The 26,904-nt window shown below is 45.9% G+C and overlaps 1 protein-coding gene across 3 annotated transcripts in view; it reads left to right on the top strand.

Moving 5' to 3' along the window:
- The window catches only part of DAPK1 (death associated protein kinase 1), a 986,032-nt gene that overhangs the window by 735,797 nt on the left and 223,331 nt on the right, over nucleotides 1-26,904 (top strand). The gene's annotated exons all lie outside the window — the stretch shown is intronic.

Below are 26,904 nucleotides of genomic sequence, written 5' to 3'. Positions count from 1 at the left end.
TGTCGCCCAATTTTAATGTCCAAGTCTGCAGTCCCCTCAACGGGAATTTCCTTTCCGTCAAAGTTCTGCAGTTGTCCAGGAAGAGAGGTCAGAGGAATACGGTAATTCTCCCCCCTTCCGGCATTTAGTTCCTCAAAGGCCCTTTTGGACAGAAGGGTAGCTTGGGATCCAGTGTCCACCAGTGCCAAAATTGTACCCTGCCCCTGTACTTGTACCGGGGCATAGTATCTTCCCTCCTTCTCCTCAAGGAGGCACAGATAATGCACATCTTTGGACAACGGGTGGGCTAACTTTCTGGTTTTGGACATTGCTAGCGAAGAGATTTGGGCAGAATTCTGTGGAGAACCTTGGGAATCTGAAAGAAAAAGTTGGCAACTGGAGATCAGAGCCATTGTGGGTTCCCCTGGTTCCGGTTCTGGGCCGCCCCCCCCTTTTTGGAGGCAGTCACCAGGATGGGTTTGAACCAGGGGATTTCGGTATTGTGGGTTCTGGGATGAGATGATGGGCGGCGGTAGCTCAGTCTCCATATCTCCCCAGTCTGAATTGGCATCCCTTGGGACCCATTTTTCCTTGGGAGGAGTTCCCCCATCTCTGAAGGAGAAGATCCTTTTCCCAGGATCTTCTGAGGATCCCTCTCCCTCAAATTGGAAGACCTGTACCTCCTCCACAAAGTGGGTCTGTTTGGGTCCTTTGTTTCTCCTACCCCCCCTCTGCTCCTTGGGAGGCAGGCTTTCAGGGGCAGGAGATTGTGTTTCCGGTTCCTGGTTTCCCAGGGGCTGTTTACAAGTTGGGAAGGAAGCTTCCTCCAAGGCTTTACATATCCCTTCCCCTTGTGCCTCCTCCCTGGGAACCGGTGGGTTATCGGGGTGCTGCCCCCGTCATTGTTCTGGAGCACCAGGTCCAGAGTTTGGGGCATTCTGCGGTGGCATGCTCATCTGAGGGTTCTGTTGAGCCCTCAGTATGTGACCCAGATCCCGCGCCATATTTTGGACCTGGCGCTCTAACTGGGACACCTGCTCAGGCTGATACGGGGCTCTGTTTTCTCCCTTGGGCTGATCCCGGGAAGGGTAGCTATCCCTTCTCTGGTAATACCCCAGATGGGGAAGATTTGGGTACCCCTCCACCCTTGGCCTCCCCTCTCCCGGATTAGGTTGTCTGGGCTCAGGGAATTGGGGAAAGAAGGATGGATGATTTTGGGGCGGGAAATTGGGTGGATACCTGGGGAAAAAGTTCTGCCCAGGATTTGGAGAATTTCTGCCCTCCTGTGGGAAGTTGGGAGGGAAGTTCACTGGGTTAGGTGCTTGGCCGGATCCCCCCCCTTGGGCTGGAGGAGTCCACACATAACCCAGGATTGGTCGGTTTCCCTTATAGCGGGGACTTACATAGTCAGGGGAGCGGGGGACCCCATTTGTGGGACTACCTCCTCGACTCCCTGTCTGTGACTGGCCCGAGGGCCTTCTGGGCTCTGAATTATTTGGTGCAGGCAGGTTTTTAGGCCCCCCATCTCCAAATCTAAAACGGGGGCAACCTTTACCTCTGCCACCTTGGCAGCAGCAGGGGTGCTGTTGGTTTTGGGGTTTTTCGGCGCGTTATTTTTATTTTCGATAGGCTTCTGCACCTCATAGATCCGGGTAGCCTGTTCAATGACCCAGTCTAAAGATCTTTTCTCGTGAAAATCTCTTACGAGCTGGGTCATGATGTATTTGGGCAAGGCATGGAAAAAAGTATTGATAAATTCTCTGCTGTCTGTGCGCACCCTTCTGGTGGTCTGCGCAAAAGCATGCTTTAATTCTTGCACAAACTCTTGTGGGGCCCGATCCTCCCCACACTGCAAATTGTAGGTTGCCTTGCGAGCCTCTTGGGGATTTCTCTGAACAGAAAAATGTTTTAATATGGCCGCCCTATAGGTGGACCACCTTGAATGATTTTGGTCCTCCAGCCCCGCAAAGAAACTGGAGTACTCTGGGGAGAATGTCCACTTTACATATTGGATACAGCTTTGGCTGTCCTTCAAATGAAAAGTCTCCATCATTTGCTCATAGAGCTCCAAGTGTTCCCAAACAGAGTACTTGGCGTTCTTATGATAAGGTGTGATGACACTCCTGATTGCCTTAATCTGTTTCAATGGGTCCTTAAGCAAGGCCCTTTTTGCCTTATTGGCCTTTTTGGTTCGGGTAACCCTGGTCCATTCATCCTCTGACTCAGAAGCACTGCTCCCAGAGGTTCCTGTCTGATCTTCCAGGTTTTCCCAGCCAGATTCTGCGATCCTGGGAATGGCTGGCAGAATGTGGGGACCTGGTCTCCTGTGTCCTGAGCCCTTCAGAGGAGTCTTCAGATTCATCCTTGCTGCCAGGATTTGATGGGTACCCCCCCACTGACCTAACTGGGCAGAAGTTTTCAGGATGCCCTTAACGGGCCTACTCTCCTGGAGTTCCCCACTAAATTGCACTGTGCTTGGGTGCCCATACCCGGATGCCCGCCCCTCCATTCCTGGGAGGTACTGGCCTATGAGCCCCATACTTCTGGTTGGATAGTAATCTGCCATCCCTGTGGCCCGGTGCTCATGTGCGCGAGGGGACATGGGGGTGGCAGAGTCCAGGGACTGAGAGATATGAAGGCCTCTGGTACTAGGGCTCCTGAGGTTATTCTCGGGAGTCTCCCTCTCCCAGCGAACCTGGTCTCTATCCGCCCCTGCTCCCTGTTGCAATGCAAGAGCCGGCGCTTTCAGTTCCTCAGTTAAGGCCTTACTAGACTCTATCAGTCTCTCCTGCATCGCTACCTGTTGTTGGAGCCTATCATTGTGCTGACAGAGACCCTCATTTTCTCTCTGTGCCTCCTGATTGGTCCTGGAGTACTGGGCCAGTCTTTGCTGCAGGAGGGTTACCTCCTGAGTCCCTTCCCTACTGGCCTGCTCCTTTCTTGTCAGAGCCTCCTCCACCCTCCTGGTGTGCTCTAACAAGTTCTGGTGTTCTTTTTGGAGGTCACCCAGTCCCTGGAGGGCCAGGTGATTTTCTTCCATTTTCCTTTTTAAATGGCAGACTTCCTGGCCTAAGGTGTCCCTTTCCTGACTAAGAGTCTGCATCTGTGCCGTCAGGGCGTCCCTTTGCCTTTGGAAGGCACCAGCATTCTGGCGCTCCTGATCAAACTCCTGACCTGCTCTGTGCATGCCCTGTTGAAATTGATCTGTTGCTCCAGCTTTTTCTGGCTCTGCAGTAGGGAGTCCAAACTGTCTTGGCGTTCGTTCTGCAAGGCCAGAATTCTGGTATCCTGGTTTGTCTTTTCCTGTTGCAGTATATCCGTGTCCTCTTTTATTTTAATGATATACTGCCTACTATCATTTTCTGACTCCTGGCTCCTCTGCAGCCTCTGCTCAGAAGAGTCCAGATCAGATTGGGCCTTCTGTAATGCCAGCAGTTGCCTACTCGCCAGATCTTGGCCTTCAGCACATTTGTCCTGCATGGCTCCCATATGTAAATATAAATATGCTGCTACCCTGGCAATCTTGTTGTGCTCATCCTTGGCCTTAGGGGACATATATAGTTCACTCAGGGCCACATGTAAGGGACCCTGGTCTCTCCATGTATCTGACCCTGTTTCAGTGATCTGGGGTGCGATTGCCTGCAACCAGACCGTCTGGTCCTGATGAGTCCACTCACCTCTCACAAATAGCTTATGTAAGAAGTGCTCTCTAGCTATTTTCATATCTACCAAGGTCGTCATTCTGGAATTTGAGTTCCTTCCTGACTTACAGATGTTTGTATTCTATTTTTGCAAAACAGACCTTTTCCTTAGAGCGTTCCTTTGAGGAGTGCTTTACAGCGTAACACAGCGTGGTGATCCGACCGGATATGTGTATCTGGTCAGCTGGCACACTGTATTAATCTGCACAAGTGATAGATCTAACCCAGACGTCCGGCTCGAGCCCCCAATTTGTAAGAAGATTCAATTCAACACTACAGCCAAGTCAATGCCTAGTCTGGGGTACGGAATGGAAACCCTTATTGATATATCTTTATGTCCAGTTCATAAATCCTGGATGTCTACCCCTATAGAACACCCCTCTCTTAGAATCCCCCTGACCCCACTGAGCCAAGAAGTAGTTCTGTTTTGCAAGTTTAAAAGGTTTATTTGAGAAAAATTAAACAAAATATATACTTTTATGATAAATTAATAATTATTATCATACTTAAGAACATGAGCAGTGATCAACAATGAATAATGTCCTACTAGTAAACTGATTTGGATACTCAGGAGTAGTATAAAGGATGAGGTAGCACACTTGGGAATAGGAACAGAAGAATAAGGTGGTAGAGAATGCTTGATATAAGTTCAGATGGATGCAATGTTGAATGAAAATGCAGTACAGAAAATACTCAATATGATTTCAACAAAACAATGTAATCACTTTTCTCTGGCAATTCACTCCCCCCTTTATGCAATGCAAGGAAATGGAAGGAAAGCACACAGTTCTCAGAAATGCAATCAAATGTAATTCAGTTCATCCCAGCAAGCTTAGAGAAAACAGGTATGAGTTTGAAATACAGGCAAAAGTGCTTTGAGAGGTGGCAATGAAGTGAGGAATATGCTAAAAATGGTTTTAATTCCCTAGGAGGTTCAGGGTGAGTGATAGCTACTTTATATGAGTTCAGGATCACTTTAACAATGCTCTAGGAGTAACTAGCAGGTTAAACGAGTTTTTGGCAAAGTAAAGCAAGGAAGCTGCCGCTTTTCACACGTGAGAGGAATCAGCTGAAATCGTATATCGCGGCAAAATTCGCGAATGCGTGAATCGCGATTACAGAGGCACTATAAGGAGTAGGAAGTCGGTTCTATGGAAAGGTAAGATTCTAAGCTTTCAGAGGAAAGTTAAACCGAGTTCCTAGCCCAAACGGTTCCAGAGATACGGACGATTAAATAAAGGTAGTTTTTCGGATTTAAAGTAAACTCAAAATGACAGTTGACAGCTTTTAAAAATGACAAGTGACAACTTCTAGGAGGCAGTTCTGGTTATATTAAAATAGTTTGGATTAGATTATTTTAACTAAGAGGTCGGTTCTGCACAGTTCTGCTAGGTACTCACAATATATTTTTGAAATAGGCCTCGCCACGGATCTGGTCAGGTTTTGGACTGGACTCTGGTTCTGGTCTCGGCACTTCACAGTGATCTGGGTCAGCTCTCTGGTTCTGCTCACAGCGGTCTGGGTCACTCTGGATCTCTGGCCTCTGGTTCTGGATACTGCTCTGCCTTCTCTGGGTACAGCACTGCTTCTGGATCTTTCGGCACAGCTTTCTCTGGACACAGCACTGATCTGCACGGCTCCTGGATGCTGCTACCGCTGTTAGGTTTGCTGGATGCTGAGGCCTGCTGAGAAGAGTTCTGTTTGTGGGTTTAGGCCCTTGATTTGAGTTCTGAATCAAGTTCTTTGGAGTTTTAAAGTCTAAATGTTGGATCTGGTATCTTCTGGATGTTGTGTGGTCCGGCAGAGCGTGTTGCAGCAACTGGATTTGAATCCCCTCTCTAGCTTCCAGTGGCTCTTTTTATGTCTTTTGAAAGTGGGTGTGTGTGCAGCATCACTAGCCAGCCCCTATCTCTCAACTGCCCATTGGTCAAGCTTTCTGCACTGCTTTGATTGGGGGAAGGAAATGTGTGTCATGGTGATGCTGTTTTATGGTCTGCAGAAAGGATACTCCCCTGTCAAATTGCACACAAATCTATATTTGACCCAAATACATATTTGCACAGGTACACATTTGTTTAAAATTACATGCACCCATCACATATCACATGAGGTATACTCTGTTCAAACTCTGCTCTTCCTGGGGGCTTGCATCCAGAAATGGCAACATTTTGTGCTTTTTAGTGGGTTTTGCAACATCGGATTTTTCTCCAGATGTATACATATACACCTCCCTCCCACACATATCTCAGTAACTTTCCAGGTCGCTAGCTTAAACACAGAGTATGTGGTGTCAATAAATAGCGGGGTTTTGCCCCAGAACATCACACAAATTCCCAACGCGTCTTAAAACGTGCACAGAAAAATCACAAGAATTATGGTATCATTTAAATAATTTTGACAAGTCCGCACTGTGAGTTATACATCTTTCTTAGAATCATATTCTGGCCAACAGGGGTGTGTCTTTTCAGGTCACATGGTGTAGAAACCAGTTTATCCAGTTTCTGCCAAGCTCAGAGACCCTGCCCCTCCCAGCTTCTGCCAGGAGGAAGCTATTTTACGGTCCCCCCAATAAACCATCTGCCTGAGTCAAGGCAGGGCTTTGTTCAAAAGGAAGCCATTTACGATCACCCCAATAAACCATCTGCCTGGGCCCTTTCTTTAGTTTCTTGCAATCCCCTGGTAATTCAATCAGAGAGTGTGTGACCTCCTTTTGGCAGGAGCAACAGAATGCAGCCAGGCCTGGGAATGCATTTGTTGGGCAAGCCCCCACTCCGGTCGGGGGTAGCTGTCTGGCAGAATTCCAGTTTCCCTAAGCCAGGTTTCAGGTAAAATGTCACTTTTTGTTCCCCAGTTTAAATCAAGACAATCTTTACATATGCAGCTAGAACACTGATTCTAATTTCTAAACTATGACATTTCAACAGTGACAAACTATGTGACACTCAAAAGTAGGTCACTCAGTTAATTTAAACATTTTCGATTTTTGGTAGTTTTAAATCCAGTTTGTTAGGCTGCTGCAGACCGGCAGAGCTCAGCCAGTCTTGTTATGAACATTGTTTTGGGGCTCTTCAACTTCCCAGCTTTTGTATGCACACATACCTCATTCTGCCAGATGTCTGCTGGTGTTCAGTGAGATTTTTGGATATGTTGCAATGTTTGAAATAGGCATTTTGAGCTGGCATTCAGGGAAACAAAAGGTGATTTTAAAGTGTGGTTTTTCCTTTGGCACACATTTCACTCATGGCACCCCGGCCCATCCTGCTCGCACTGGTGAGTGGCAAGTTAGGCAACCATTTTAGTGTGCACAAACTGCGTGGTTCTCCTGGATTCTGGCGCACATGTGGGCTTTTTGGCCATCTTGGATTTTTCTAAGCCCACAGCACCAAATGTTGCAGCATGATAGCTCAAACGTGGGTCAGGACACCCAACAGAAGAGTCCAAACATGTGCAAAATTTGCTGCAGATTGGTGGAACGGTGTGGAATTGTATGAGGCGCAGACAAAGCCACAAACATATTTTGAGTCTTATACATATAGATGGGGAAAGAGGGTGGGGTGGGGCAACACGCTTTCTAAATATAATGGCATGTAATAAATGTAAATCAGACACAGTGCCTCAAGCACACACCAGCATCCATCCAAATATTTGTCCAGTATCAGTCAAAATGGCTTAAGTAAGCCTGTTTGGCAGCCTGATGAGTGCAAGTTCAGAATGACTTTAAAACCATAAACTCTTTGCATCCAGTTAGTATATGCACTCCTGTTAACTCCTGTTCAACAATTGCAAAAAAGCCCTCAGAAATCTTGCAAAGTCTTTAGTCTTACAAATGTTTTAATGTTTAATTGGCAAATTGAATCAGAATGTATTATTCTAGCTTTAAAACGGGTAATGAAAAATTACACAACTAAATGTTTCCCCTACTCTTCCCTTTCACCAGGTAGCTTCAAAGTCCGACCCACAGCCTCGCGAATAGCACCCCAGCAAACCTTGGAAAATAATGCAGTTCTATGTTCATCCTTTAAGCGTCCACTTAGGGTTTTAAAAAGGTAGTCCAATATTCCATCAGAACCATGTCCATTATTTCAAGTTAACAATGTCACTTTTGGGCCTAGTGCTTAAGAGGGATGCCTCCCTCGTCTAAGTGCTATGATAAGAGGTATTATTGCCCTACGTAATGGTAACGTATAATGTAAAGAGGTCTTCTGTGGTGGTCTGGTTTTGCCAAAACAAAATGAAGTTCCCGAGTCCTGAGTGGTCTGGTTTGTGGCATTGACCCTTGGGGGATGTGTTCGAAGTAGAAGGAAAAACGCAAGATCTTTCAGATGACGTTGCTGTGACACCGGGTGAGCCCGGGGCAGGTGTGCAATGAGCTTTTGAGCTGCTTCCTGTATCTGGGTTGGTGCTAGCAGGCATACATCTGCCATGTGTGTAGTTAAAAGGTGCTAGGTTGTGGAAGGGTCAGGTGGGTTGGGTCTCCTGAGGAGTGCTATTAGAAGTTAAGGGTTATGCTGAATCGGTAGAGTTCATGTTGCGTTATCGCTCTTGAGATGTTGCTGTCCTGGGTTGCATTTTAGGATTGTGTGGTGGTGTCTGTGCCGTATGTGCAATTGGGAGAGACACCGTTGGGGAGACTGCCCAGGTCGAGTTCCGATCTCCAAGGTGTTCTGATTGAAGTGTTGTGCACAGGCATACTGCAACTGTCAGTGAGGCTGACCCAAATGAATCTGATCAGTCTTGGTGTCCGGATTTGTGATGGCTGTTCAACTCTCAAGGGATGGACCACTGGGATTTTGAGGACCATGCGTGTTCTTTTGCCAGGGGTAGCTAGAGATTGAACGTTCTGCCTAGTGAGGCGTTTACAGGATGTCATGCTACTTTGTCTGTTTGCGACCTAAACAACCTAGGTTTTGTGAAGTCTAGGCGATTGCCCCTGTGTGGAGTTTCCTGAGCATTGAGTTCCACAGCTTGTTTGAAAGAAAAGCAACTTACTGAATTCATAAACTTCTCAAGGGTGAAGGACCAAGTAGACTGCCAGAATCAAATGTGTGACTGCAGGTTGCACACAGATGTGAATGATTAATTAGGCTGAAATCATGTAACCAGAAAGCCTTTGTTTATAAAGATCTGCCCACACTACACCTGCACTGCAATCCATATACGGGCTCCAGAGCATAAGGTCATCTTTCAAACTTTGGACTTGACTAACTCACTGGGAATACTAAGGCCCGCCTTAAAAGGGAAAATTACCCTGGCATCATTAAAGCATAAACATTTAGGAGGCCAAGTCTTGGGTGTAGGTGGGCCAATTTGAAATTACACTAGAGGGAGGGAGGGAGGTGAGTGAGGTTAGAAGGGTAAAGGGAGAGCGAGGACAAAGGGCTAGGTTTAATTGGAGCTTGCACTTCCTGTACCTATTCTTTACAAGAGAAGTGTTCACTCTTACTGCCCAGGCGCTCCTGCTACCTGTGCTACACTAAGCATCCTTTTTCCTTTTGGGGGCAGGTGGGAAGGGGGTACTTGAAGTAATCCTGCTATGCAGCAATGGTTATCGTTGTTTAGCCAGGCCCTTTGACCCTCAGACTAACCTTAAAGGTTATCTCACTTTTTATGGGCATATTGATTGTTGGAACACATTTATAGTCGTGTTTCAGCAGGGGTCACAGGGTTAGAAGGCTGGACTATAGTGACCTCATAACTACTAATGAGACGCAAGATTTTTTCCATCCCCTATTTAGTCCTGGAAATATAAACGTAGTCAGGAGGAATAACTGGGGGCCCAGGACTAAACCACTGGTGCTTATTTACACAATATATAATATGCAGAAGGAACTCTCTGGAGTTGCGCCCTGTGAGGCGCAGATGTTAAAGTGCTTGCTTTCAACCTACCTCATTCTGTGTTCTTGTAGTGCCATTGTAGTTTGTTCCAGACTATAAATCCAGGTTTAGAAGTACCAGAATGTAATCTGATGAGAAGTGGCAGTTGAGCATGTGACACAAAATGACTGTACATTCTTCTGTCATAACAAGTGTTAATTCCGCAGGACGTCCAGACCTGGTAATATACGGTCACAAGTCGATTGGAGTCTTGGTTCTGGTGCAAGGATGACAAACAGTGGCATGCACTAAGGTCGGATGTCTTGCATCTTCCAGTTGGGTTATACATTAGTCACCTGCTCCTAGTCATTGTTTGAAGGCATGCAGCTTATGCATGTGCATACAAGCTAGAGACACCCTACCTTTATTGAGAAGACATCAGTTATAGTTCAACCACCTAATAGCATGCAATCAACAAAAGACTACATGCTTTTAACCAAAACAGCGATCACCCTGCTCAGCTTCAAATAACAAGCAGCCAAAACTTGCAGTTTAATAGAAGAGCCATCACTTCTAACTCTGTTTCAAATTATAGGTAGTCAAAGACAGTCTATAGGGACTGCGTAGAGGGGCAAAGGGAGCAACTGCCCCCTAGTTCTTTAGCATTGCAGTCGGGAACCTCATTTTGCCCTGGTAAAGTAGTTAGGTTTTCCGTTTCTGGTTGTACATCCTAAATTAGGTGTGCAGTGTCCGTGGGGCTGGTGATTTAACCACTATTGGCTTTAAAGTCTTGTGCATGAACGGCACTGTTGGTAATGCAGTGATTTTTAGCACAAGCAGGGATCCATATCCGATGGTCAAGTTTTTGAAGGTAGAGTAACACTTCTTAAAGGAGAAAGCTACCAAGGTAACTCGGCCACTTCAGTGACTGTTGCTGAGGGGGTTATATGTTTAAAGCCGACTGCACGTCTTATGGCTTTTTGCAATTAATTTGATAAATAGGAACTGTAAAATGTGTATGACAAAGGGATATGTTTTGCTGGCCGATGGCCAGTGCTTAAAGTGGGCCCGGGCCTGCCGGGGCTGGGCCTTGGCAGTCTCCAAAAAGTGGGACTGAGCCGGGGCCCTGCCGGGGCCCTGTCCTACAGCAACATTGGCGGGAATCGCGGGATGCATTACCCCTTCGCGGCCGCAGCCGCGACGGAAGATGCGCCTGCAATGAAGTCAGGCAAGCTGACAGAAGTGGCAGCCAGCCACAGCGACGCTGTGACTGGCTGCCACTTCCGTCAGTCATAGTAACTGCGTCTGGTGACCCCTCGCGCGAGAGGTCACCAGAGGCAGTTACTGACTTGCTGTCCCTTTGTTTCCCCAGGTCGCCGAGGAGTCTTTAACCCTCGGCGAACCTGGGGATTCCTCGACATATTTCGAGGTTTATAAAAGATGGCTTTGAAAGTACACATTTCAAGCCATCTTTTATAAAGCTTTGCCGACGGACAAATTTGTCCGTAGTCAAAGCTTTATAAAAGATGGCTTGAATTGTGTACTTTCAAAGCCATCTTTTATAAACCCGAAATGTTTAAAAAAGATGGCCTAAAAACTAGTCAATCCGTAGGGTATGGACACAAATGTATATAAATGTTATATATTTGTGTGCGTACCTTACTATGGTTTGTGTACTTTGCAAGCCATCTTTTATAAACGTAGAAATATGTTGCATAATTCTATGTTTAGAAAAGATGGCTTGCATAGTACACAAACCATAGTAAGGTACGCACACAAATATATAACATTTATATATATTTGTGTGTATACCCTACGATTTGCGTCCTTTTTAGGCCACGCCCCTCCCACAAGCCACGCCCCCAATGAGGCCCCCCCCTCGATTTCTTACCCCACTTAAAGCCCTGCCGATGGCTTATATTCTGGGCCAGGTGGGACGAATTTCTGCCCCCATAGTGGAAATCGAAAGTTGAAACTTTATGGATCCACATATCAGTTTCCAAATAAATGCTGTTGGCACAATAGGAACATTTACTTTCAATTTGGCATAGAAAAAGAGCATATATAAACCACTAGCTTCTCACCTCTAACACACCAAGGAGGGCTATTAATTCGAAATTATCCTCACAATGGAAGGTTCATGAGATTATATCGACCACCACGGTCAAGATAGTGTATTTAACATATTTTAATCATTATTTCATCTAGGCATAACAATAAAAAAACATAAACCATATACAGCGTTCGTCATTTGCAAAAACAACAGTAGGGAAAAAGACAGAGGCGCTGCCACTTCACATTTATGACTGTTATTCACACCAATGTGTTCAGTTTATAAGCGAGGCGATATGGGCGAGGCGATTGTACTAGTCAATCTTAAACTGGTGCAGACAATTCCGTCCAGGGAGTTCAGGCTTTCAGTGTGGACCTCAGTCAAATTTTCGGTTCCCGTGCTAGACGTTGGCCGTGGCGAAGGTGAAGTAGTTGTAAAACACTACATTACCCACAAAGCATTATGGCATTTATTTTAGCAATGAATGTCCCAGGCGAGATTTTGGTATTTAGTCTACTCGTTTAATGATTAAAAATCAATTCGCATGTGGCCCATGCTGAGAAAGCGGATTCTATCGTGCAGGCGCTCGCGCTGCACAGAGACCGGTCTTTGTGCAGCGCGAGCGCCGGCACGATAGAACCGAAAATTTGACTGAGGTCCACACTGAAAGCCTCAACTCCCTGGACGGAATTGTCTGCCGCCAGTTTAAGATTGACTAGTACAATCGCCTCGCCCATCACACCATATGAAATCACTACAAGGTTACCATACTGACACATAGGCGCCATGTTTGACAGTGTAACCAGATTTGTAACCTACTGCGTCCTGAAGACGGGTCCTGGGACACTACTGATGAGCTTTTGACTGCAACAGTATTGTTCTTTGCCCCAGAAACACATCAGATTGTAGACACCATTATACCATGTTTATGTATAATTGTAATGTGATCAAGTCACACCATTACTAACATCACACAAACCAACCAATGCTTATAAACTGTGAACACATTAGTGTGAATAACAGTCATAAATGTGAAGTGGCAGCCTCTCTGTCTTTTTCCCTACGGTTGTTTTCGCAAATGACGAACGCTGTATGTTTTTTTATTGTTATGCCTAGATGAAATAATGATTAAAATATGTGAAATACACTACCTTGACCGCGGTGGTTGATATAATCTCATGAAACTTCCATTGTGAGGATAATTTCGAATTAGTAGCCCTCCTTGGTGTGTTAGAGGTGGGTAGCTAGTGGTTCATATATGCTCTTTTTCTATGTATTCTTCCTCACATACCACAGCCCCCTTGACAAAAAACTTAGGATAGGAACTCTTTTGCTCAAAACACTTATTTACCTACTTTCAATTGAGCAGTTTGACCAGCAAATAACCGGGATAAAAGAATACTTTGTGATATAACTGAGGGGTCACACAAGTACAGGAATTTTATTTTGGGGAGGGGGTCTGACAAAATACTTAAAGTTTAAAGAAAAGTAGTGATTTAAGTTTGGCAATACTTTTGTTGTTTGTATGGAATTGTAAGCTGCACATTTGGAAAGCAATAGCGTGCCCAGCATATGAGAAGCCTGCATTTAACATGGACGGCCCCCACACCAGTGATATTCATTCCCCCCATCTATTCCTGTGGTGGCTGGTTCTGGCCAGAAAAAAAAGGCCGTGGACACGCGAGGCACTGCTGGCCGAAGGAGCACCTTTAAGACTCATGAAAAGTGTTCTTTGGCAGAGGGAGGCAGGGCACCAGTTAGGGGGCTGTGGGGCAATTGTCCCTCCCTAGGAGGAACGCCCTGGATGTGGAGCAGTAATCTTGGTCTTATTAGATCTGCCCACTGCCTTACATATGGACTCTCCTTTTGTGTAACTTTAAAACGTTACAAGGGGCTGGCCAGTGCTGAAATTTCAGCACTGGACAGCACCATGTAACGTTTTAATTTTTTTTATATTTGGGGTCCCCCCAAACTCCAACCCTAGCCCCAGCCCCAACCCTAATACTTACCATTACATGTCGATGGAACCATCACATCTTTTTCAATTAAATGGCATTCGATGGAATGGTATTCCAATGGAAACAATTCAATGGTTTGACATTCGATGGTTTGGGTTTAGGTGGAATGACCGGATACCTTCAAGGTTGTTTGAAATCCTACCTCAAAGATGTGTCTCAATCTGTGGCCCTGGGCTTGAGTGTAAATGTTTACCCTTGATTTGCTAGTGCAACATCGTTGGGGTTTCGAGCACTTTTTTGTAGAACCTATATGTAGCGCAGTAGTCAGACTTGGAGTGCTCTCGGCTTTGTTCATACTGACGATACATATTGTCCCCTTCGAAGAAGGAAATCTATAGAAGATTGATGCATTGAAATCCTCCTGAACCATGATAGACAGATGGCTATGTGCACATCTAGCAAAATTCAACTGGGGGAAAACGAAGTTCTTCTGGCAAAAGACAAATGGCATCTTTGGCTGATTTACTGGCCCCTTGTATGGTTTTGTGCCCAAGGCCTATTCGTCTAGTAAACGTTGGCATGTAAATCGATAATTTGCCCATAAATGCTCAGACCACTGCTCATAGCCAAAGCAGGGTTTTACCAACTGAAGCTCCTGTGCGGGGTCTTCAGATATTGGTATGAAAATGCCCAGGAGTTGATGGTAAACCTTCTGGTTTCCTCGACATTGGGCTACTGCAACAGAGTCTGCCTTGGACTTGCAGATACAGAAATGTAAAAACTGCAACAAGGCCATTCCCTCAAAGCTGGGTTTCTCTGCAGTCTGAGCTGGAGATCATGCGCCTTACGGCTTTTCAGAGGCTCCATACTCTGCCAATACAACACAAGGTGCCATGCCTTGTCCATAAAGCTCTTTACAGAGATTGACCCTTGTTTTGGCTTTTAGACTTTTTTTTCCAGCCTACTCAAGTTTCAAGAGCATCCACCAGCAGCTTACTGAGGACCCAGAGATGTGGTGGGGAAGTCGGGCGTTCTCCGATCAGGCAGCTAAACTCTGGAATTCTCTTCCATTGTCCATCAGGGCAACTTCGGAGCTACCTAGGTTTTAGAAACCAGTTAAAAGCTAGTTACTACCTCTGTAGGTGTTTTTTTTGTTGCTCTGCTTCCTGATTAAAATGGTTTTGATGGCTCTGTTGGGACTCTACAGATACGTATAAATAGAAAACTAGGTGTGAGTGAGTTAAAGCTACTAACGTGCTAAACAATTTTATTTTAATCCCGTTTGAGATTGGTATTGTGAAAGCGTAATGGGGTCTATGAAAGGGATGCATAACTAAATGTGCCTGTGCTAGTCAGATAGATGGGAGGGGTTTGTCTGGCGTGAGGTGTTATGAGGGTTTGTCTCAAGTTGTCGATGGGAGTTACACAGTCCCATTACTGTGGATAGTGGTCCCTAGACAGACCTTGATATCTTGGCGAGTTCCCTGAGCTATTGTAGCCACATTAACAAAACAGTACAGGAATAAAGCGGCCAATCTGTGGATGCTTTATCATCCAGCAGGTTTAGAATGTGCGAGGTCCACCATTGTTTTTTTTCCTTTTGTTTTACTTTGATTTGCTACAAAGGTTTTTTCTACCCTTGACATACATCAAAATAGGATCAAGGATGCGCGTCCTTCCAGGAATCGATCGGCAGGTTTGAGTGCACCATCCACATTGAAATCGTTATCATGAGCTATGTTTGAATGTTAATTGGTCCTTGGATGGATTGTGTTCCTGGAAGCTACAGTTAGCGGCTGGTGTAAGAGGCGGGATGCTACGGTCCGAGGTTTTCTGGATCCTTACTTTGATGCCTCTTATGGGACATCCTTGTGCAAAGGCAAGGTGACCATCATGGCCAGACCCAGGCGGCCCTCATCGACCAGGCGGGAACCCTGAATAAGCGAGGTTTGCTGATGCAGGAGACGGTTAGACGATCCTCCAGAGGTTTGCCTTAAACCTGCAATTACATGTCCTACGCGCACATCCCCCCGACAGCGGGCCAGTCAGTGTCTTGCTTTGTGAGCTGGTGCCTCTGAGCTGTTTACACCTTACAACTGAATTAAGAAAGCGTGCTTTAACCTGGATTCGCCAGTGTTACAACTGAAGGTTTCCTAATTCGTTTGCGAGAGTCTGAAAGTTGTGCTAAAACCAATGGTGTCCAACGTGATGTGGGTGAACTCTGCCATTCATTCGGAAAGGATGTTTAGCATGTGTGGAGGGTCAGGGCGTATTTTAGCTCGCCCAAAGCGTGTGTGACTTAAGCCCAGTGATGAGCGTTCATTTTAATGCTGTAGGTTATTTGCATGAATGGTTGAAGAACTGAACGGATCAAGCGTGTGCCTGCCCTCTCACAAGACACACTGCACCATGGGCCCCTGTGTTTAGGGAGTTGCTGGCATCAAAACAGTAGGGCATGCATCTAGGTTCATGGGGACACCGAGGCAAACATTTCAGGTGGCAAGGCGGCTAACCCTTCCATTGTTGAGAGGGGCTAACATTAGAGACTAGGGAAGGGGCAACCTTAGTTGTGGGGGGGGGCATGTTTACACATTCTAACGAGGCTATTTTGGTGCAGCTTCAAGGTTACCAGCAGTCTGTCCTTCACTGAAACCACACACGCAAGGACTGCTGTGAGAATGAGCGGTCTTCAGCCCCCCCACCCCCCACCCTTCCAATCACTCCCCTGACATGCAAGTGCTAGCATCCCAATCCCCGTTTCAATTGTCTAAAAATGAATGCATACGAATGCAGTTGCTAACAATGAAATGCTTTACAGAAGTAATTGCTGGTCCTTCCCTAACTCTGCAGCTGCGGGCCGTGGTTTTTGTCTCTCTCCTGTCCCACCACAGCTCTGTAGGGCAGCCAGACCAAGTCAACTTAACCCAAAATTATGGGGGTAGGGCGGACTAAAACCCAATCTACCCAGTGGTCATAGCGTCACTGTCTACGTTTTATAGCCCCATCCAGAAGCGCTGCTAGATGGGGCCTGGAGGGGGCTATAGCCCGGGTCTTTTGGTTGTAGGGCTGGTTAGACGCTTGGGGGCTACAACCAAAAGGCTAGCTAGCCCAGAGTCTTGACATTTCCGACATTAGCGTAGCCCTGGATTTTTTACAATTTATTTTTTCTTTTTTTACAAACACCCTTGGCACCATGTATTTGGGGAAAAATGACTCGTGGATTTTGAACGTGACTATGTGCGTATGCATAGCGGGGCTAACCCCTACTGCCGCCCCCCAAACATAGGCATACATCATCCACATTGTTTCCACACATAATTAGACAGACATTTCTAATTGGAAAAACACATTGTCATTTTATTGGAAAACACATGGTCCCTTTATTGGAGTCATCCTAACTGGTGGCTGATTCTTGCCTGTGCCCCTCTAGCGCCCCTTCCGTGGGCCGGGGCACCTGCTGAGGCTGTGCTGCAGTCGATACGGGCGTGGGCTGTGCTGACTGGGTTGACCAGTAACCTCAACATAGTGGTTCAACAGCCCTAGAAAAAGGGACCACCTATGGTGTTTACCAGAATAGCTTCTTAAACTGCCAGATGAGACATTCAAGGTGGTAGGGTGTCTAGTTTTGTTCCGCTGTAGTGCTTTGTTTTAAAAACATACCCTTTCTAACAAGGGAGGAATTGAGCCACAACAAGATAGAGCTGTGCTACCGAAACATTTGGCTTGCCGCACCTCCGTTCAACCTCGAAGCCCAAACCTGCATGCGCTGGTGAGCTAGCCCTGCAGTTATCATGATCTGCTCTAGAGTTGGGGCTCCGCCTCCATACGCAGCGCTCCCAGAGACTCGTGGGAGTGAGTGAATAATTGACCAGCCTAAGCACCACTCCCAGAGACCTACATTATCCCAATTACTAGATGTTACAGCCCTTTTTTCCCTGTTATGTGAGTATTGTGACCAATGAAATGAGCAGAGAGCCTAGTTTACATTACTGTGTCCTATTTCAATCACGATCACAGACCTACTTCAAATGTGAAATGCTGTCCTCGTTCCCAAAATGCTCTTTGCTTTTATGCAAATCGTCAGGGCCCAGTCCCTTCTGCAATGCATCGAACTGCACTTCATTAGGTTATTGCAAATAATGTTTTAATGCTTCGATTTTACAACCACACATCCTTCATTGTGTACATTTCTGAACGGACCCAGGCGAGGGAGCGGACAAACTTGGGAGCGTAGCTTCACAATGTTTTTGAGGAGACGGCAGTTCTCCGAAATACCGTTGAGTGATCACTTCCGGGCCCCTAAACAATAAAAATACACCTTGGCGCTGACTTGTGCAGGACATTCCGAATGTTGTTCTGTTAAATATCTGCAGTACTTTTTTAATGTATGCTTGAATGATGAAGTGGAAGCAAAATAAAAAAAAAAACATTTGCGTCTGAGATTTAATGGATCGCAATCTTTGGAGCCACCCTGAGATTCCGTTTCAGTAAACCATATTTTAGTATAAAATAAAAAATGGGCCAGAGAGCCCTCATCCAATTTGGGGCTCTGATGTCAGTTTTGCCAGCCGATCCATGGTAATTTGGCATATACCAAGAGCTCAGTGCCACATGACTCGTGTAAATTGGACACGAGTGCCCTCCAGCATCCTCCCCCTTTTTCTTGGGATATCTTTTTCTTTTCTGACCCCAGGCTTAGCCTATGGGAGCCAAGTGCTTGATGCTGTCTGTGTTCATGGTTTGGAAATGCTTGCCGGCTTTTGATAAGGGCATTTTGGTATGGAGAATAGAAGTGCATGTGCAATTTATTGTGGAAAATCTCTGGGTGGGGATTAGGACTTGGCACTACTGGGATGTCCCAAAGAAATTATTTAACAACTTGAAGGCCTTGTTGGAAACTCTTCTCTGAAAAAAAAGACTGGATTCAGAGATCGCAGGATCAACCATTTCCGTCAGTGAAGCGGAGGGTGTCTGAGATAGAAGCGGCGTTATTCCTATGACTAGGGTGGAATTAAGACTTATTGGTCCAAGATGCTATGGGCCTCAAGGAAGAGCTGAACTTAAAGTCTAGCTCTTTTCTTAATGGGGTTCATTGATATGGAAGGGGAACACTGCCAAAAGTGTGGTAACTGCTTAGTGCCTCGGATCATCTTCTTAAGAAGTGGGGCGATGGTGGTATACCTCAAGGACTTGGTAGATTGCGAGAGGACTTGGAAGCTGTTGATGCTGCTGTTAAAGTGGAGCTAAAGTTGATGACAATGGCATAGGGTTGGCTAAGGTGGATGCATGCTTGCTTTTATTCAGATTGATCAGAAAATGATTGGGTCAGAGTTGAAAAGTAGGTGGAACGCGGTTTTATTTGGCAGAAGGTGAGATTGACATGACTGACTCCCTCTTATATCCATTTTTAGCTTGAGTGAGAAATATGTAGTCTAGGTTGGCATAAGGCGGATAGGTGATGAAGAAAAAAGATGGCAATCAGAAGTGTAACTTTATATAACATTACAAAATATTTCAGAAATAATGTTTGGGTTTTTGAGCATTGATTCAATCCAGTGCATTCATAGCCAAGAATCCAGGGCTGATATTTGCTTTTAAATCTATACCTCTGTGGTGTTTGAATCAGTTGATGTTTTTGCTCAGGCATGAGGGCCAAGTCTGGATGAAAGAATTTGGGTTTGTCAGGGATTCTGCTCAGATTTAGGGATAAAAATAAGTCGTTGTAGTATTTCAAATGGATTCCTTCCTCCCACGGATTCCTCATTTATGATATCTACCTCCCAGTGCCAGCTGCTCTTCCGAAACCTTTCCATAAACAGAAGACCCAGCGCTGCATCTGCTCCGCTCTACTCGTCCCACACTGGACATGTCGGACCAGTACATAGAGGTGCTGCGCCCCATTTTCCTGTGCGCTCTGCTCGCTATAGAAACACTGCTCTTAATTACTTATTAGTTATTGAATTTGATTGCTACATCGCCAGTATTCATCGCAATGCTGAATCCGATGATGTTTTCAGGGTCCAAACCCTACTTGTATTGATAGTGTCGGATGTCTGTTAGACCTACAGTGCATAGGCCTTTCCTGCCTTGGGAAGGCCACAGCACGCAGGACTGCATGTCGTGCCAATCTATGCACCCGAAGGTGCTTCAAGAATTTGAAGCAAAACTCTGCACCTTCCTCCACAAGGAAAAAGGTGATAGCAGATCTGTTCAATGTCGGGCGCAGACCACGACACCGGGGGAATGGTCTCCTGTCAGAAAAGACAAAAAAAGAAGCATTGCAAGCGGTCGAGATCACCCAGCGGTTCTTTGCAGCATCGCTTTTCTTAGTCTTTGAAGCAGAGGAGCCACCACTCCAAGGACGGCCATGAGCAAGAGGTCCTGCAGGGTCCTTTTCACACCTAATTTTCTACTCCAATGGAATGGGAGGCTTTCCAAATAAAGATACTGGACATCTTCACCAAAGCGCCCTCAGCTTCCACCCATACTGCTCCGGCCAAGCCAACGGATCCCGCCGCTCTTGGTAGAGCCAGCAGGGAGTCTGCAATGAGATGTGGGAAAGGGGAGCACTCTTCATCTCTATACATTGGTCCCCTGACTTTTGGTATGAGTGCAGCAGCGCCAGAGTCACAAGAGTTTCTCCCGCTCCCTAGAAGGGCATGTATGTCCCAGTTGGAGGAAGGGGATCCTGTCCCTTTCGTGCTGACACCCTTCCACCCCAGGGAAGTGAAAGACTTCCCGCGGGAGTTTTATGGGGAACAGGATGACTTGGTGTACCTTGCAGCCAACTTGCAGGAGGCAAGTGTCCTGGACACCTTGTGAGTGGTCGACATGATCCCTTTTGCCACCTCAGGCAAACCACAGGCAGCTTTCCAGTGCTCGATGGTGAAGGAAGTCAACACCATGGGGCTGTCTGTTTCAGGGGCTTGAGGGTAGAGGCATGCCCACAAAGCTAATGGGAGAACAGTGCACAAGAGACAGGAGTGTAAGGAATCCTGCAGACAAAGGATAGGCAGTACTACAGATGGGCAACAAAGGCAGTGGACAGAAAGGGACTGGGAGTACAAGTAAGATAAACACTTGAGGTGTACACAGAATGGGGGAAACGTTTCCCACAGGCCTTCTGAGCTGGTCAGTGTTACAGGGCCCCAATCTGCATGCTCATGGAAAGGAGCAGCAGGGGTGGGTGCCTGTGGCTGGAACCCAAGCCACAAGCAAGGAAACAGCACTTACAAGACTGAAGCCTTGAACGGGGCCAGCAGGAACTGAACAATGCCTGCATCCTGTAGTGGGAACCAGCACAATGTTAACAATAATGTGACAAAGGAAAGGGGCAGGGGCAAAGATTGCTTGCTGGAAAACCCAGCAGCCAAACTATGAACAAAGGAATTACACAAGCACAAGTGAGGACGAGAACAGTAACAGAAATATACAGGGAAGAATATGAAATCAAAATTGCCAAGGTTCAAGATGAAACCAGGAATGAAAGAGGAAAAGCAAGAAGAAAAAAATCTAAGTGGAATGGGACAGGAGACTGGAACTGCAGACTACAAACTAAGGCCCAGAATCAAGGCACAGTGGACTGAACTATAGACCAGGAACAAGAAAACTCAGGACTGAAACTCTGGATTACGATAGCATGGACTGAACTGCAGCCTGTTAACAAGGAACTGCAACTATGGACTGGAATAACAAGGGCTGGACTGCAGACATAATAAGGAAACTCAGGACTGGAATCTCAGAAACTAAAGCCAGGTAACCTGGACTATGGGCACAAAACAAGGAGCTGCAAGAAGGGAAGAATATGATAGGTGGTAGAGAGAAAGGGGCTGCAGACATGGAACTGAGGACTGCAAGCAGTGGAGCAGGCATGGCATGCAGGAAGCACAGAGGTGCAGGTCAGAAGACAGGGTAATGGAAGCAGAGTAGCAGGGCTGCAAAGCAGAGAGCACAAGGCACTGGAACAGGAGCCGGTTCTGGAAACAGGGCACAGCAGAAATTCAAGGATCAAAGCACAAGTGGCTGGGAGCAAACTCAATGCAAGAGCCCTTTACTCTTGCAGGCATCTGCTTAAATACTGACCTGCCCTGTACTGATACAGGCTCATTAGCAGCATCTGGAGCAGCACATCCGAAGGTAATCTGCCTCCTCCCTCTCTGGTCCTGGGAAAGTGAAAGCAACACTGATCTCTACGGCTTCTGGGGATTGTAGTTCTAGGACTGCTGCATAGTTATAGCCAGGGAATGAGAACTGCCACATGGTGCATTATGGGATATGTAGTTTGTGAAAGTAAATAAGGAAGTACCAAAGTCTTGCAAATGGAAAATAAAGACAAAAATATGAATAGGCATTTTCCGGTGGGGGTTATGGTGATGGATGAGTCCCTGTATTCTACCCCATCCACAGTGAGGGCTAATTGGTGCGCTAGTGGCTAAGTCTGCCCCTTGACATCCAAATATACAAAATTATCTATCTGACATCTTGGACGAGGCTCCGAAGAATGATACTTTGCATTTTAATCAGACGGTAGACGGCCCAGTGATGGAACTGTTTTTGCCGGCATCCATTCTCACGGTGATCGGTGACCTGGCCAAGAGGCACAAGCCAGCCCTTTCTGACTCCTTGTTTCTTTCTTCCTGTGCTTCTCCGTAAAGTTTGGTTGTGCAGGTGGCTACAGTGAACATCAAGAGCACCTTTTTTCCATCTTTGCCTCCAGATAGGGAGAGCAAGCGATTGGATGCATGGGGTAGGAAGATTTTTGATTCTTTGAACCTTTGTGTCGGATGCATCAATTCCTTTTACGCTTTGGCCAAATTTCTTTTTGGCCTGTGGTCCGTGATGGCTGAGGTGACTGAGCACATCCCTGAGGGGGGGGGGGAGATCTGGGAATTCTTTAAGACCCTTAGGACGGCAAGGAAGCCTCCCACCAGATTTTGCAGTGTGGCCTGGACACAGCAGGCTGTGTCGCAAGGACGATGGCCACCAGCATAATCTTGCATTGGTTTTCCTGGCTGATGATGTCAAGATGTCCTACTGACCTACCTGGACATGCCCTTCGATGGCATGAACTTGTTATCCACCAAGGCAAGAGTCGCTCCAGATGTTTCAAGCCTCCAAATCGCTGGGGCTAGGTGTGCAGCAGCAGTGACCCATGTGCCCAACAGACTGGGGTAGGAGTTTTCACCGCTTAGCAACCTATGCCCAGAGAAGTAGAGGTCGAGCATCATGAGGCAGGCAAAGACAGGGGTTCTCCCTACAGGGTAGGGTGGAAGGTGCACCTAGAGGTGGTGCTTCCACCTCCACTGTGCTCTCTATAACCCTCTGCGCAAAGCCTCTCTGAAGTGGACTCCTGCCATTGGTCCACGGTGGGAGGCAGAATATCCCTGTGTGGCCAGGAATGGAGAAAAAAAACTTTTGACGCCTGGGCCTTACAGGTTGTCCAGCAGGATACTGACTCCCTTTTGCCTCTTGCCCTACAGACGGCTCCCCATCCAACCCTTGCCTCGGGAACCTTTCCTACTGGAGGTATGTCTCTTTCTGGCAAAAGAGGCCATAGAGGCTGTGGGCCCTGCTCAGAGCAAGGTAAGGATTGGTACTCTGGTACTCCACTTACTTTCTGACCTCTGTTACCAAAGAGCAACAGATGTCTGAGACCCATCCTGGATCTGCGGCTTCTGAACTTGTACTTGCGCAAAAGCACGTTCAAGATGGTCACTCTAGCCCCAATCCTCCAGGCTCTGGATGTGAATGACTGGCTCATCACCCTGGATCTCCATAATATCTACTTCCATGTGGCAATCCACAAGAAGCACAGGAAGTATCTGAGGTTCAAAGTGGGTATTTGTCACTTCCAGTTGAAAGTCCTTCCTTTCCGACTTTCTTCTGCACACAGGGTGTTCACCAATTTGTTAGCAGTAGTGGCGGCACCCCTCGGGAGGAAAGGCATTCATGTCTTACCTGGACGACTGTGTCCAAGCCCGCTTATCAGATCTAGCGTACCAGATGTGCAGCCTGTTGAACACCTTGGACTTCTCCGTGAACTTCATGAAGTCCGTTACGCTGTTCCAGTGCCATGCGGGTTTTGGTTGTGGATGTAGCTACAGGTCTTAGGTTTAACTCACAGTTGAAATTAAGTCGCTAGCTATAAAACTGAAGAAGTTAGCAAGTTTGAATGGGAGGCATTTTTGAAAATATATAGAACAGAGAAAAGCAGAAGTTCGGTTTTAAATGACAGACTGGTTTTATTTAAACTATATTAATGACTAAGAAAAAGAGAATGCCACCCGTGAATCTCCACAGTTACGCACGGCTGATTGTAACCCTTCAGGTGGCGGATACTGTTTTTCGGTATGGGAATTACTTTATTTAATTCAAATCACTAATGGCTTATGGTCTTGTAAAACAAATGAGAAAATAAGCGCTAACACTAGGGATTACAAACAGGGTTGCAAAAATGGTTCTGACAATATTAGAGGTTCTTAAGTTAAAGAGAGGATGGGATATAGATTGGGATAGGGCAAGGCAAATATACTATGGGTTACTAGGATTCCTATTGATACTTAGTCTACTTGTAATTTAAGATTGGACCATCACATTCTGGTCATCACGGATCGGGTCTACAGGCAGCAGGGCACTTCTGTCGGGATGGTCAGCTTGGTGGTTCTGGTCAATTGGACTGCACCTCAGATTGGATTGGATTGGAGTGGCCCTTCTGGTCACTGGACCCTGTAGATTAGCAGGATGGCGAGTTTCAGCAGGCAAGCATGAATGGTAGCAAGCCAGACTGGATCAGAATTATTTCCCTGAAGTTTTTTGGGATGGTTTCAGGATTTGGGCCTAGCTGAAGAGTTCAGCAATTGCTGAGGCCTTGGCTTGGTAAAGAAGTCTGGAACAGGACAAGATGAAGAATTCTGGAACAGGGCGTCACGCGGAAATCAGGGTGGAGTCAGGAATCTGTGTGTGTGGTGAAGTTCCCTTAGTTATCCTGCCAAGTGACATCACTCAGTTTATGGTAGTGGCAGAATTACAATCCACACCCACACAACTGTGAGTGGTCAAAGCACTTGCCTTGTTCTGGTTGGAGGACAGAAAGAGCTGTAATATTTATGATGTGCCTTGGGGAAACTCCCACAGTAATTTGGACCAAAACTTAACTTTCCCAAAAAAACACATTTCTATAATTATGCCCTTTAATAAAATCGGACACATACATTGCATATTTTGTGGGTTACCTTTACCTCCAACTCCTACATCAGTGAGAACTGGCTTTGTCTTTCCGTGGAATTTTTTGTCAATTTTAATCACAAAGATTTGGCCTAACAATTCTTAATTCGGTACATATCTGTGCAATCACCCCTAGAACATGGGTACAAAATATTAGATTTGCAGCATTAATAGTTTTGGCGCAATTAGTCTTTTGGCGTAACTTCAGTTCCTTACACAGTAAGAACTCCTACCAAATCTTCAAATGTCTATCATAAATTCAGATTTCAATGTATGTACTTTTCCTTACTTTACTTATTTTTGCCGTCAAGCTAAATGTCATGAAGTTCTATGGCAAAATAAGCTAATTAATTCCAAAATCACAAGTCAGGTTTTTTTTCTTTCTTCACAAGTGAGCAAATGGCCAGTCCTTTGAAGTTCACTGAAAGCCTCCTCCACACCCTGCCCCTCCTGTGGGAGGATGGGTGTCCAAGCCTTCTGTTGTCTGTGCCTTTGTTCGGAGTATGCAAATCCTCCCAGCAGCAATTAAGCCTTTCCTGCCAGCAGTGAGGTGTCGGCTCAGAATTCAATATTTAATTAACTCAAGACTGGGTTTTGACTTTAAGTTTCAACTAAATCTTTCATTTAAAACATATAAAAATGAACACAGTTTATCGGTGGGTTTTTACATTAGCAATCCTTAATAATTCTGAAAGAATTAAACCTTTAAACCAAAGCATGCTTTTAAACAGGCAATTTTGTACTTTCTTCAGGGAAAAGCACCTTAAACGGAGTCCTTTTTTAAATTATATTTTCTTATACAGCACATACATTTTATTCAGCACCAGTTCTTCCTTGGAGTGCTGGGATTTCTTTGCAGTCTGGATACATGTATCCAGCCTTAGCTTGGAGTTCTCTCTGCGCAGGTGAAGTTGTTTCACGTTGCCATTTTTAGCCGCATTTTTCCTGTGGAACTGAAAACAAATGTGGCTGGGCTGACTTTTTCATGAAATACAGTTCTTAGCTGCTGTCAGTCAATGAGGCCTGGCTTCTCTGAGCCACATGGATGATCTGTAACCGTTTTAATTTCAATGGTTCACTGGAAAAGGAATGGATCTAGCACCAAAACAGCACTTTGAAGTTTGCAAAGCTGCATTTTAAAAGGCATTTTCGGTTTTTAGCCCAATTCTGTGGCCTTGCTTCATGTAAAATGTAACCGCACCCACTGGCATGCTCCTGTCCTGCAGTGAGAATTCAGTTTTCACCCCCGCTTTGAGTGACAGGGGTGTGCAGCCTTTTGTGATTGTGACCCACACACAGTTTTACAGTTATTTGCGCACACAGGAGTTAGCGCATCCATTTTTGGCTGTTTCTTTCCCCATTTGTAAAGTGGTGCAGTTGGGCATATCGGAATGCGTCAAAATATCCCACAGGAGGGAGATTTTATTTCATCTTGCGATGGGGAATGAAGCCCAAGTGGTAATGGGTGTCCTGCATTTGACTAGATTTCACCTTGCTTATCTGGTGCTAATCTCTGATACATCCAACGGGTAGGTTTTTAAGATGATATGGGTGTGTGCTAGCAACCATCCAGTTCTTAGATACTACCAGTACAAGCAATAAATATACTCGTTTTGTTATTGTGTTGGGAACTCCTACCAGGAGGTTTCAGCAATGCTTAATTTGTAAAGAAGTGCCAGGGTTGACATTTTTTCTAGCATGCTTGAGCCACATTGTTGTAGCAGTTTACTACCCACTGCTGTCCCCCACATTGCCAACATATTTGTGTTTGCAGCTGCATCTCCCAGTGGTTCATTGGAGGTGGTGCATGCACCAACCATGGATGGTGTGCCATTTACAAATACCAATCAAAATAACATAACTTGGTAGTTGTCTTTTAAATGAGACCCCAAAATATTTAACTTCTCTTTAAGCACCTCATCCTAGTTACTCATTTCGTCTGAGCCTAGAGGTGGCAACATTTTGCTGCCTGTTCCCTGAAAAAAGAGCAAATGTGTTTAGTTCCGGACAAATTTAGTCAATTGTTATCGAACTGATTGACTTGCACGTCGAGCCCCATAGCAGGATCTATACATTGGCACTCAGCACAAGCACTCCTCCTTGGTAGTAGCCTTTTCCCAAGCCTTGCCCATCTGGTGGTGCTTTTGTTGCCCTCTCTATGCAGGTTGCCCCTCTG

This window comes from Ambystoma mexicanum, chromosome 6p, assembly GCF_040938575.1.
Source record: "Ambystoma mexicanum isolate Mex_15411 chromosome 6p, UKY_AmexF1_1, whole genome shotgun sequence".
NCBI classification, from domain to species: domain Eukaryota; kingdom Metazoa; phylum Chordata; class Amphibia; order Caudata; family Ambystomatidae; genus Ambystoma; species Ambystoma mexicanum.
The sequence above is the reverse complement of the archived record's forward strand: the minus strand, read 5'-3'. Positions and strand labels throughout refer to the sequence as shown.